The sequence below is a fragment of the Quercus robur genome, chromosome 4 (genome assembly GCF_932294415.1).
Source record: "Quercus robur chromosome 4, dhQueRobu3.1, whole genome shotgun sequence".
NCBI classification, from domain to species: Eukaryota; Viridiplantae; Streptophyta; class Magnoliopsida; order Fagales; family Fagaceae; genus Quercus; species Quercus robur.
This window is the reverse complement of record NC_065537.1, coordinates 56,769,988-56,784,862: the sequence shown is the minus strand read 5'-3', so window position 1 is coordinate 56,784,862 and position 14,875 is coordinate 56,769,988.

Sequence of the window (14,875 nt, the reverse complement as noted above, 5' to 3'; positions counted from 1 at the left end):
TGGAAAAATTGGCGGTTCAAACTTATAAAGGTAGGCCCAGGCAGAGGATTAAGGATAGAGTCATAGAGTCGTGTTTTTAAACAGTTATTTGAAAAATAAATTATTAAGAGGGTGTTTGGCTGGTTTAAGTAAAACTTTAGCGTAAATTACAACTTATCTATACGTGGTTTGGTCGAAATTTAAGTTACTAGCCGTAGTTTGAAATTTAAATTGTTTACCTGTGGTTTGAAATCTCATGATACAAGTGTTCCACTTGATTGTGATTCATCTTATTTGATCTTGTATTTTTATGTTTTTTATATTTTTGGAAGGTAGAGACATAAAAGTGGAGCAAAACTACATATTTAATCTTGTTTTTAACAGAAGTGGGCTGTGGAATTCTAACTGAACTAATCTTAGGTGGGTAAAGTGTCAAATTTCAAATTACCATAGGTAAGCAACTTAAATTTTGGTCAAACCACAGGTAAGTAAATTGTAATTTTCTCAAATTATTAAAAGGGTGTTTGCATGTTTGGTTTATCTAAAACTTTAACTCAAAACTCAATTTTCATTACTCAAAACTCAAAATTCTTGAATTCCACCTAAAAAATCATTGTTTAGCTCAGTTTTTGTTTTCAATTTCCAAAACTTTACTCAAAAAAATGAGTCCAAGTTATGGAAATTAAGAACAAGTTTTGAAGCTTTTAAGTTTAGGAAACTGAGATGCTGTAGCATTATTGTAAATATTTGCACTTTTGTGGCACTTGTGGTCATGACTCGTAAAGTTGTAAAGAATCCAAACTACTAAAAAAATTAGAATTTAGCACCCAAAAAAATGTTTTATTTACTTTAACATGCAATTTTACAACTCGCCTTATATTTTATCACTTATTTTTTACATCACATTCAAATACTATTCATTTATTGTGTCTTTCCCTCTTCTTTTCTATTTCACATCACATTCTAACTTTATTCTCTCAAACCCATGATCATCGCAATTGAGAGTAGAGAGGAAAACTAAGAGAGAGAGAGAGAGAGAGAGAGATAGAATAAGAAATTATATACTCAAGTAAACATTTGAGCTACAATAACTGCAAACATCTACTAGTAGCATTTTACAGTAGCTCAATATTAAGTTCTTTTAAGTTTAGCATATGGAATGTAGGGTATTTTTTTATGTTTGGGGTACTAAAATAGCATTTTGGCTGTTTTATAACCTCCAATACTAATGCTCTACATGTAAGATAAAATTTAGAACGCAATGGAAACAAAACAAACAAACATAAACATACCTTTAGCCATAATTGTTTAAGTGTTTAGAGAAAAAGAATACTCACTATATGATAGTGTGTCTATAAAAGGTGTATTATAGTCTATGGCATTTACCTTACATATTTCCTTTTTATAGAGAGGGGCTATATATATAGGCCAAACTAGGGACCATTTTAAATTAAGATTTATTCTATAACCCTCTTTCCATTAAGAAGTTTAAAACTTATAACTTCAAAGGTGTTTATTAACCAAAGGGGCTATACCAATTGAAAATTACTTAGAAATTGTTATTCACCAAAATGTTTTTCACAAATAAAATCCTTAAGACGTAAGCTTTCATTTATTACTTAAATGTGGGCCACATAAAACCTTTTTAAAATCTTACATTCTCCCACTTGACCCACATGACATTTAAATAACTTGATAGGTGATATTCACTTTAATATGGCCGTGATATTACCCATGTCAACTAGTTGTGAAATGCTGTCACTCAAATAAAGAATCCAATACATGAATCATGACGGTAATACCCTCAATTATAATGAGAACTTCCTTCCATGTATTATAATGTATGATAATCCTTACACGAGTACTTTATGAGCCATTACTTCTTTATGAATGGACTCCCTCTTGGCCATTCAGATCCTCTATACATTACAATGGATATATCCTCCTTATATATCTCCACAAATATATCTAACTTAATACTTATACTTTATGTGCACAAAATAAAAATCATATATCTTCTCCAAAAATAACCAAATATGTGTCCAAAACATAGAATAATTATAAAGAAATTAAACACCGAATGAGCTAACAAGTTCCATATGTCCAAAAGACTTTTATATGACTTTGCTGGCAAACCTTTAGTTATAAAATTAAAATATATTAGCTCATTAATTTTAACTCAATGGACACTTTCAGTTTCTTAAAATTCTCTCTTAGACTAAGTTACTTTACGTCGATATGTTTATGTTGGAACATTTTAATATTAAACAATTAAAATAAGTAAATGTTATAACATAAATGTAAAGATGTGGGAGTGAATATGGAAGATGAAGAGTTGTGAAAATGTTTAATCCCACATTGAAAATGAGAGAGACTATTTTATTCTTTTTAATTGTGGTGATTAATGGGCTAACATGAATTGTCTCAGATATTGGGCTAGATACGTGCGCAAGGGGGAGGTGACCCAATCCATGTTACTGCAATTTACAATACACACAAAAAAAATAGAGAGATTATTGGCAAGGAAGGGTGTTCTTTCTGGTGGAGCTTTGGGCTTGAACACTTTGTGCAGAGGTTGTTCTAGCCATACGACACTTGTTGGGTTGTTGTATCCTGGGGGAAACAAGTCAGAGAAGGTCTGCACCGGTTACAAGAATTAGCCAACCAAGGGCTTGAATCTCCTTAAAGAGAGCGAGTGCCGCGCCTCAGTCCAAATAGTGTTGTATATTTCCTTTCTTTACATCAATAATATACAAAAGTATTATTCAGTTTCTCTTTGTGTGTTATTTCCATTATTATTGTGTTTGCACCAACAGTTTATTTCAGCTTTCACAATCATTGTCCTTAGAGAAGAAAATTATAGCTGAGTTATCTTTAAAAAATCTTTAAAGGTCTAATCATAAAATCGACAACCTTAGGACCTAGCTATAATGCCTATCTTATAGCTTCATAGCATATAGGATATCTTACATGACAAAATCAAATCACTACTTCCAAGTAGTATACCATTCATATTTAGGTGTAAAAACAATGCATTTACTCTCACTGATCTTAAGGTATATACACTGATTAACAATGTGCCCAGTAAAACCAAATGACACAATAAAGTTGGTGAACCTTTATATACCATTAGTGGAATGCTTATATGCTAACATTTGCAATATATATAAAACTTTTATTGGGGAGTCTTTTGGCTAAATATTGCAAAAAACGAAGTTTATTGTTGTTATAGACACTATTCAAAGTTATTTAGCAAAATGAGGAAAGAAATTGAATTTCGGCAACACCGTTGCAGAAATTGTAAGAAAAAGTATGAGAGAGAAGAAAGTTGAGTGATGCGATTGGGAGGGAGAAAAAATGAATTTTGGTAATGATATTACCGAAATTCATTCCACTGCCCAAACTCTGCCCGTGAAGTGCCCTAGTGGGAGTGCCCGAATGATTTACCAATTGTGGCAACCAAGTTGCCGAAATTGTAGGGAATTAAGGAGAGAGAAAATATGAATTGTGGCAACCAAGTTGCCGAAAATGGGAGGGAAAAAAAATGGTTGCCGAAATTTGGGGAGGAATTAAAAAAAAATGTGCTACGTTCACAATATTTTTACAACATTTTCACAACAAATCACAGGTGATTAGTTGTTATTAGTTCAAATTTGAATTTAACACTGAGATTACTTTTTTAATCCAACAATAACAACTAGTAACAACCTGTCATTTAGGATTTGTTGTAAAAATGGTGTGCACATATCATTTCTCAAAAAAAAAAAAAAAAAGAGTGGCAATTGATTTGTGGATAGAGGGGAAAAAAAATTTGTGGGAATGGATTTGTGGCAATGGCATTGCCGAAATAGAAGGAAAAAAAAAAATTGTGGGAATGAATTTGTGGCAATGGCATTGCCGAAATAGGAGGGAAAAAAATTTGTTACAATTGGTTTGTGGCAATGGCATTGCTGAAATAGAGGGGAAAAAATTGTGGGAATGAATTTGTGACAATGGCATTGCCGAAATAGGAGAAAAAAAATTTGTTGCAATTGGTTTGTGGCAATGACATTGCCAAAATAGAAGGAAAAAGAAAAAAAAATTGTTTGATTTTTGGCAATGGCATTGCTGAAATAGGAAATTGGAGGAGAGAGAGAGAGAGAGCTATCTGAATAAAATATATATATAGTACACTTTTTTTTTCTTCAGTAGTTTTTTTGACCTATTTTGTGTGTATGTCATGTTCCTTCCTTGTATTGTAAGTGAAGAGTCAATCAACCAATCACCTAACCTCTTCATCTAATTCTTATTCTCCGCTTGGAATATATTCATTGATCATTCCCAATAAAACCACCTATTGATATCACGCCTAAATCTATCTCAAAGATTCTTTTTTGTCTTTTTATTTCTCCTATTCCTAATAAAAGGCAAGTACCCTTGTCTTTTTATTTCTCCTCCCTCGCTGAAGAATTGCATCTCCTCACAAAGTACCCTTGACCGAAGCAGTTTGGTTTGTGTGTATGTCATGTTCTTTCATTTCGTATTGTAAAAGTACGCTATGAAACAAATAATGATAGATTCAAGTACAATGAATGCATTGATTTTTATTCTTAAAAAAAGTACATAGATTCTTACAATATGAAATGGAAGAAAAAAATGATTGATGTGCACGCTATAAACCAAAAAAACAAAAAAAAGTACATAGATTCTTATAAAAGAAAAAAAATGATTGATGTACATGCTATAAACAAAAAAAAAAAAAAAAAAATTTATAGATTCTTACAATGGGGAAGAAAAAAATAATTGATGTGAATACTGTAAACCAAAAAAAGCAAATAAAGTACATAGATTATTACAATACGGAAGAAAAAAATTATTGATGTGCACACTGTAAACAAAAAAAAGTAAAGAAAGTACATAGATTCAAACAATACGGAAGAAAAAAATGATTGATGTGCACGCTGTAAATAAAAAAAGCAAAGAAAGTACATAGATTTACAATACGAAAGAAAAAAATTATTAATGTGCAAGCTGTAAACAAAAAAAAAAAGCAAAAAAAGTACATAGATTCTTATGTGCACGCTATAAACAAAAAAAAAAAACAAAGAAAGTACATAGATTCTTACAATACGGAAGAAAAAAATGATTGATGTGAACGCTGTAAACAAAAAAACAAAAAAAAAAACAAAGAAAGTACATAGATTCTTACAATACGGAAGAAAAAAATGATTGATGTGCACGCTGTAAACAAAAAAAAAAAAAAAACAAAGAAAGTACATAGATTCTTATAATACGGAAGAAAAAAAATGATTGATATGCACACTGTAAACCAAAAAAAAAGAGAGATTTATTGTACCAACTAAACTTTAAAGAAAAAGAAACACAAATGTATGATTTATTGTACTAAATAAAAATAATAATAATAATACACATACATATCTTTATTATAAACCAGCAAACATATTATGCAATATATTTTTTCCAAGTAATAGATGTAATAGTTGATAATAACAAAGTAAAATTGATTATAAAAAGATCACAATAATACATGTGGGGGGTAAAAGACCAGTAGGCCCATGTCAATATCTACGTTGGGCCAAGGGCCTAACCCAAGGAAAAACCCCTCCTCGACCATGTGGAGAATCCTCCTCGGCATGGATGTAGCCAAGGATAAAGGGGACAACCTGCCACTGGTAGTGACACTCCAAATCGTTCCACGGAACAGGAAAAGTACTAAAGTAGAAAAGGACAGCGGAGAAAATGGAAATGTCAGAGAGAAAAGCTACCATGACTGCATTCAGTGCCTTGTGCTTGACATAACCATACTTTTCTGCCTTTACTACCACTCCCAACAACTGGAGGGAATAGCTGATGGGACAAGTACCTACCCAAGGAACCTCATTCAGAAGAAAGGAAACTACTATAAAAAGGGAGGGGAAGGAGACAGAAGGGTGGGGCTGAGACCCCCCATCACACCAGAGGCACCAGAAAAAGCTCCCCAGATCGCGCCGAGGACCAATCCTCTCTGGTAAACTCAGTCCATGAAGAACACCGTGATTACCGTTGTCCATACACTAAAGCCTAGCTCTATGGCCCACTCTCTACAAATTCATTGTACCAGGCTCACTGGTCTAAGATCCCCTGCATCTTGGGCTTGGTCTGAAAAACGTGACCCTACAATTGGCACTGTCTGTGGGGAGAGCTTGTGCGTTAGCAAATGCAACGGTTAATCATGGGGGGACCAGGCTCCTGTCAGGAAGAGTCCCCCAAGAAAACCATCTTGGTGGTGGTACAAGCTACACGAAAGCCTTCCCATCACTCCTAAAAAACGCACCGTCATTATCATAACTCAGCTCCCACTTAGGTCCACGCTTCGAAGAGTTGATTACGCGGGAAGGATTGCTAAACGGAGCGCGGCTCTAGGGGCTCCTCATGTCAGATGTGTGCCCCCATGCACTTGTCAAGGGGCTAGTTCTCGCGGGCCTAGTAGCCCGGTTCGCTGAATTCCCTTCGGAGGAGGAAGTCGAGGGCTAAACCGGAATCTTTTGAAGCGATTAAACAAAACCTTAACTATGTCGGGCCCCCGAACCTCCAACTTTGAGGAAATTAACGCGCACTGACAACTTTCTAAATGACCAAGTGCTAGACAGAACCAAGGTTTTGCATGGTCCTCGGACTCAAACCTATGGGGAAACTAGTCACTCCAAGAGCCTAAGTGCTAGACAGAACCAAGGTCTTGCATGGTCCTTGGACTCAAACCTATGGGGAAACTAGTCACTCACAGAACCAAGGTCTTGCATGGTCCTCGGATTTCAGGCTTTGTGGAAATTAACACGCGATGGTGCCTTTCTAAGCGTTCAAGCTAAGTTCAATCATGCCTCGGTCCTTGGACCAGACGCCTAAAGCAAGTTAAAGCTATAAATATCACCGGAAACGTGGAAAAGAACCTTAGTACCCGGTTGTCTCCTTAGACAGCTTACTTTAAGTTACACGTCCTCGGGCGGTCACCTTGCTCGCAGTACAGAACATGCAGCTGTTTTCATGGTTAGTCTTATATAGTTAACCTACTTAAAGTTGGCATTGATGTGCCCGTCAGTTTTGACAAGTCCAAAGTGATAACTCTTTACTATCAATGGCATCGGTTCTAAGTACTGTTCGAAAGAAAAGGCACCAAGACATCCACTCATAAAATAATTATTGCAGAAAAGAAAGGGTACGCAAAATGAAATGAAACCGTCTCTTTATTAGATAAAGAAGTAGTACAACGTACATAAAAGGCTTAGACAGGCCTATATTAGAAGCTAACTATAAAAAAATAAAAAATAAAAAAAAGGTACTCGGGAACGGTAAATCCTCAATCTTGCTCCAACAACAATCGAGCAAGTACGGATGGCACTGACGGTGGAAGAGAAGAAGAAGCGGAGGCGCCCGATCCACGATCTTGCTCCAGTAGCAATTAAGCACGTATGGATGGCACCAGCGGTGGAAGAGAAGAAGAAGCAGGGACGCCAAATCTCCATACTTGCTTTGACAGCAATCGAGCAAGTATTGCTCTAGTAGCAATCGAGCAAGTATTGCTCTAGTAGCAATCGAGCAAGTATGGATGGTACCGGATGAAAGCCCAAATTTTGTCGCACCAAAAATCTGATGCGACCTACACCTGCTTCGGATTTTGGCTGAAGGAAGAGCAACTTCTTTCTTGTCCAGTCAAGGGGGAGAAATATCTTTAACCTTTGCCTCCCTTGCCCTGACTGGGCCATTCTGAATCTTGGAGACACCCAAGGCTTCTGAAGAGGGTTTGGTTCCTTCACCCTCACCCTAACCATGATCATTTCACTCCTTAAATCTCAGTCACTCTCATAGTGGGGACTTTGGGAACATTTAGGGAGTTAGAAACCTGAAAAACTCAAGGGTTTGCAAATAAAGGGGGATGATCTCCCACCATGCGTCTTATATAGGGGGTAAATCTGGAGGCAATCAATTCGCCCCAAATCTCTAAGAAGGAATTACAAACGAGATAAATCTCGCTCAAATTCCAAAGTAGTCTTCAACCGTTGGATTTATGTCACCTCGTGAAAAGGCTCTAATTAAAGCGCGCCTTGTGTACCGAAACGACAGGAACGCAGCTTGGATAGACTAAAAGAATGTCTCACAGCCAGGAACGCGCCTCAGGCAAGCGAAGAGGCTCTGGCATTGATGGAGGACAAGACTTGGCAAGCCGTGACAGAGGCTCGATGACACCAAAACCCTCCTCTCCGTCCGAGGAGCCGGACAGCAGGATTTTGAGGGGCTATTGTGGGGGGTAAAAGACCAGTAGACCCATGTCAATGTCTACGTTGGGCCAAGGGCCTAGCCCAAGGAAAAACCTCTCCTCGACCATGGGGAGGAAAAACCCCTCCTCGGCCATATGGAGAATCCTCCTCGACATGGACGTAGCCGAGGATAAAGGGGACAACCTGCCACTGGTAGTGATACTCCAAATCGTTCCACAGAACAGGAAAAATACTAAAGCAGAAAAGGACAGAGGAGAAAATGGAAATGTCAGAGGGAAAAGCTGTCATGACTGCATTCAGTGCCTTGTGCTTGACATAGCCATGCTTTTCTGCCTTCACAACCACTCCTAACAACTGGAGGAAAGGGTTGATGGGACAAGTACTTACCTAAGGAACCACATTCAGAAGAAAGGAAACTACTATAAAAAGGGAGGGGAAGGAGACAAAAGGGTGGGGCTGAGACCCCCAATCACACCAGAGGCACCAGAAGAAGCTCCCCGGATTGCGCCGAGGACCAATCCTCTCTAGTAAACTCGGTCCATGAAGAACACCGTGATTACCATTGTCCATACACTAAAGCCTAGCTCTTTGGCCCACTCTTTACAACTTCATTGTACCGGGCTCACTGGTCTAAGGTCCCCTGCATTTTGGGCTTGGCCGGAAAAACGTGACCCTACAATACAATTTATTACAATTTTTGTGGTCATATTCTAATAATAACAATAAATAATATTAAATAATTTCAAAATTAACAAAACACATACATAAATTTAATTAGAGAGTTGAGATACTTATCACAATTGTGATACCAACTGAAAGAGTGAGAATTATAGAGTGATACTTGCAAAAAAAAAAAAAAAAAAAAAAAAAAAAAAAAAACACAATCAAATAACCATAAAAAAATTCATTAATCTAAAATTTGAATAACAACAACAACAACAACATAAACTAATAATAACAATAAATAATATTAAATAATTTCAAAATTAACAAAACACATACATAAATTTAATTAGAGACTTGAGATGCTTACCACAATAAATTTAATTAGGGACTTGAGATGCTTACCACAATTGTGATACCAACTGAAAGAGTGAGAATTATAGAGTGATACTTGAAAAAGAAAAAGAAAAAAACATAATCAAATAACCATAAAAAATAATTCATTAATCTAAAATTTGAATAATAACAACAACAACAACAACAATAATCATAATCATAGGCATACAAATAATATTAACTACAACAATACATAATATTTTACAATGCATTAGTTTCTAATATTTACAAAGCATATGTTTATACAATAATAATAAATCTGTTAATTTCTAGAGCTGTAAGTTAATAAGCAAAGCAAAAAAAACTTACATTAACCAAAAACTTACAATCCTTAGTTGTGCACACTGAAACAAAGCAGAAGAGTAACTGAACAATCAGAGGATGTAACTTTGTGAGGAGATGCAATCCTTTAGCGAGGGAGGAGAAATAAAAAGACAAGGGTACTTGCCTTTTATTACAAAGAGGAGAAATAAAAAGACAAAAAAGAATCTCCGAGATAGATTTAGGCGTGATATCAATAGGTGGTCTTATTGGGAATGATCAATAAATATATTCCAAGCAGAGAATAAGAATCAGATGAAGAGGTGAGCTGATTGGTTGATTGACTCTTCACTTACAATACAAGGAAGGAACATGACATACACACAAAACAGGTCAAAAAAACTACTAAAGAATAAGAATATGTGTACTATATTTTTTTTTTATTCAGATAGCTCTCTCACTCTCTCTCCTCCAATTTCCTATTTCGACAATGCCATTGCCAAAAATCAAACAATTTTCTTTTTCTTTTTCCTTCTATTTCGGCAATGCCATTGCCACAAACCAATTGCAACAATTTTTTTCCCCTCCTATTTCGGCAATGCCATTGCCATAGATTTTGGCAACCACTTTTTTTTTCCTCCCATTTTCAGCAACTTGGTTGCCACAATTCATATTTTCTCTCTCCTCAATTCCCTACAATTTTGGCAACTTGGTTGCCACAATTGGTAAATCATTCGGGCACTCCCACTGGGGCCGTTCACGGGCAGAGCTTGGGCAATGGAATGAATTTTGGTAATATCATTACCGAAATTCATTTTTTCTCCCTCCTAATCACATCACTCAACTTTCTTCTTTCTCATACTTTTTCTTACAATTTCGGCAACGATGTTGCGGAAATTCAGTCTCTCTCCTCATTTTGCTAAATAACTTTGAACAGTGCCTATAACAACAATATCCTCTCCCTCTTGCACAACGACAACCCCACACCCACATCTCATCATCATAGATTAGCTAATTCCATCATTAATCCCATCCACCCCAATCCTTCTTTACTCCTGCCCAACGCCCACCCGAAAGCTCTTATAAATCCTTCAATCAAACTTACCAAACCCTAAAATCACCCCATTCATCCCAAATCCGTACAGCTTGCTCTCTCTCCTCAACGACCGCATTTAACTCACCCAATCCAGACACGCTTTCATCACTGTTTTTGCAGAATTTTTTTCAAATTAGGGACAGACTTTATCTTAAATCAAATTAGGTTCCATTAGCACGGCTCCTCGACCATTAGCATGGGTATATGTGGACTATTCAGACACAGCATCTTCCTCCATAGCATTTCCACCCTATTCATCCTCCCCCAAACGAGTTCCTTCACCTACAGTAAGTGTTGAATTTTGCTATTCAATTAAATGTTGAATTTCGCTCTTGAATTTGTTCTTATTTGCTATTGAACAATTCTTCACCCACGGTGTTCATATTTGTTGTTCATTTTTGCTCTTGAATTTTGGACATAATTTTTCTCCATGCCCATCTAACTAAAGCTAAGTATGGTTTGGAAAATGGGCTGTTTGAATCATAATAGGGTTTAGGAAAATGGGCTCTTCGAAAATCATTTATAAAGACCTAAAGTTTATATTTGATTTCATATAAATAGTTTATAATTGTGAATTTTGTTTTGTTTCCCCATGCTGTATGTAACTTGCCCTCACTGCTAGCTATTGTATCTACCTGTAATAACTTGTTTAAGTTAATTGCCAGTGGGAGTTATATGTGTTGCTGTAGCTATATCTTAACTTAGTTTTATATAATGCTACAACATGTTTGGTAGAGTTGTTCTTTTCAAGAGAAACCCCATTTTGCTATTTTGGAGTTATTATTATTGGTGAGGATTGGGTTCAAGTCTTCAGAATCATAAAAGTAATTAACTACGCTAGAAACCTAGAGTTCAATAGGAGATTATGTATACTCTGTGTTGCCTATTACATATCCATGTTAGTGGATATTTTTTGGTAAAGTGTGTCAATATTTTATTAGATGGCTGCATCAAGTGACGCCGAAAATGGGAAGTTATGGCCTCCTCCCATTGAGAAGCACTTCATAAATGTCTTAGTTGAAGAAGAGATCAAAGGGAACATGCCCAGTGGGCAATTTAAAAAAGGGCTCTGGACAGTCATCAAAAACGAGTTCAATCGACAAGCTAAAAAAAACTATCAAAAAGATCAATTACGCCAGAAATTTCAAAGGTTAAAGCAAAGACATCGAGTTTTTTTCGAACTAATCGGTCGTTCCGAAATGGGATAGGATTCTGTCATTAAGACGGTCACAGGAAGTGAAAAGGCTTTGGCACACGCAGTGGCAATGAGTGTTATAGGTTTGCATCATAATTTCCATGCCATTAATTCGTAGTATTCATATAAATAAATACTACATGTCTTTAACTCAATATACACGGCTGTTGATAGGCCAACCCTAAGTGCAAAGAGTTTCGTAAAAAGGGGTTAAATCATTATGACCTGCTGGGACAGTTGTTCAACGGTGGCACTGCAACTAGATTTCTACAAATTTCCTCTTCCCAACTAGCCCTTAACAACGATGAAGAGCGAGAGCTCAATGCGGCTTTCCTAACGCATGGAGTACACGTGATTGTGGAAGCCGATAATGGAGACGACGTGAAGGAGCTGCCCACCCCAGATGAAGGGCAAGGCAACAAGCGTGCTAGAAAGCTTCCATCTCAAATAGCAAGCTCGGCAGGGAAGAAGAGGAAATGAGGGTCCCTTGGTGAGATGACTGATGCTATCAGTAACTTCATGGAAATGTTAAGGCAGAGGCTTAATAGGGATAGCGGGAGTAGGCCGCAATCTATTGACTCTGCACTGGGGGGTGATAGTTTCTCAATGGATAGGGCCGTTGAAATTCTTAACTCTATTGAAAACGTAGATGATTTCACTATGTTCAAGATCCTTAAGGAACTCCATAATCCCAACAATAGGGCTGCTTTCATTTCACCGAGGCCTGATAGGAGAAGGGGTTGGATGGATTTGGTTGGTAGTTTAATGTAGGGGGCGAGTTTGGACTGCTTTCTGTGGGCTGTAGCTACTATTTCTATTGTCATGTATTATGCTTAATTACTACTAGAACCAATTTTGGTTGTATTGGTTGTATGGTCTAGTGAGGTGACATTCTGGTTTGTTAAGAAATAATGATCTTATTTACATTTCCATGTTTATTTATTGTTAATGATGGAAGTACATTCAATTGAGGACTGCAATGTGTGATGCTTTTAGTTCTTTATATATCTACGTGTGTTCATGCAAGTCTTTGAGAATCCAATTAAAATCTAATTGAATTTTCTCCAAGCTTTGGCTATTAATGTATATATATATAGAATCATAGATGTTGTGCAAATAACACCTTAGTACTAAAAGCAATAAGAAATAACAAGAACACACAAAGAACACCAAAATTTACATGGTTTAGTAAACTGCCTACATTTATAGACAGCAACAAGCTAAAATCTCACTATAAAAATAGAAAGATACAACAAAAGCACAAGAACACTCTCAAGAAATTCTAACCCCAAAATACATTGTAACTCTCTCTCACAAGACACAATACTAGAAGTGCCATGTAAGATTAATATGTGCCACTTGGTGGGTCCTATCACCTATGTGGTATTAACAGGACAATGGTAACAAAGCACATTTGAAATTAGAACCAAACTTTAAATGGCCAAAATGAAACTTTTGAAACATTAGGAGCTAAAATGAAAACAACCTCAAACAAACTAAAAGTGAACTTTAGTCAAACATAATATATGTTTAAAGTAAAATATATTAAATTATGTAAGAATATGGTGTAAAATCCATGTTTTACTCCTCCAATCCCAACATGTCACATCATCTTATCACATATTTAAGAATAAAGATAACCACATTCAATCAATTCTAATACCCATATATAAATCCAACCAAATTAAGAATTTATTGAGATGTTATTTGGTGTGATAGAATGTATTGAATTTTAAGTAAAATGTTAATATGTCAATCTCTTATTGGATGATGTAAAACACGGGTTTTACACTTCATCCTTACCAAATTCGGATTCTAAGTATAAACATATAATGTTTTATATGTATAAACATATATTATTTGATGTGTATGAAGATGTATTAGTTGCACACAAATAGATACACACATTGTAGATTCATTAAAATGTATTTTTTGAAATCTTGAACATAAATTAAAAATAAAAATAGTAATAATTATTATTATCTAATGAAATAAAGTTTTAAATTTACACTATAAAATTGTATTGCAAAAAGAAATTATTAAAATGGGGAGGAAATTTTTTTTCAAAGTGTGTACATTATTTTGTCATCATTATGAACTATTAATTTAGAAGATGTATAAAATACCCAAATACATGATCATAAACCACAATGCTCATTAACGTGGAAGTCACTAATCTTCTTATTGCTACATGTACAATAACAAATGATTCAAAATGTGGACTTCCCTTTCATAAAAAAATGTAATAAAAACCAAATCCATACCTCTCAATGCATGTTTTCTTCATTCTGTCAAAGCAAAAAATACGGGGATGAAGATAAACGACAAGATAAGAATCATACACAATTCCAAATTACTGGCATTTATGTTTTTTACATTTGCTTCTACTTCCCCTCTTTTATACCAAAATGGAGAATTATATTGCTTACATACACTAAAAACATCTATTTAAAATTATATTATTACTTATATATATATATATATATATATATGTAATATCATATAATTAGTTTTAAGATCAATTTAAATAAACGAATTGTCTTGGTTGAAAGGTAGTTTGCCTTTTGTTTAGGCAAACCAAGTGGCAAACATTTGAAATATTGTGTATTAGTGTACCTATTGATTTTTTCGCATTTCCATCAAATTTTACTCTCATGTCAGGATTGAGCTTTTTTTTGGTAAAAAGACGATTTCATTAACACTCAAACCAAAACAACTTGTTCAGTACAAAGTCTATTGGAGAAAACACCATTACAATCATCCTCCAAAGCCTTAGCTAAGTCCACAGGCGGACTAGAAAACATCCTATACTCTAGATCTTGTTCAGCCCCTAGTCTAGCCATCAGGTCAGCACAATGGTTAGCCTAGCGGTAGCAATGATTCACTTGGACTTGTTGAAATCTAGTCATCAAATTTCTGCAATCATCCAATATAGGAGATATTATATGATTTACATAGTCAGAATTTTGTAATACATCCACTATCACTTTGGCATCTATCTCAATAATAAGGCAGGAGATATTCAAACTACTG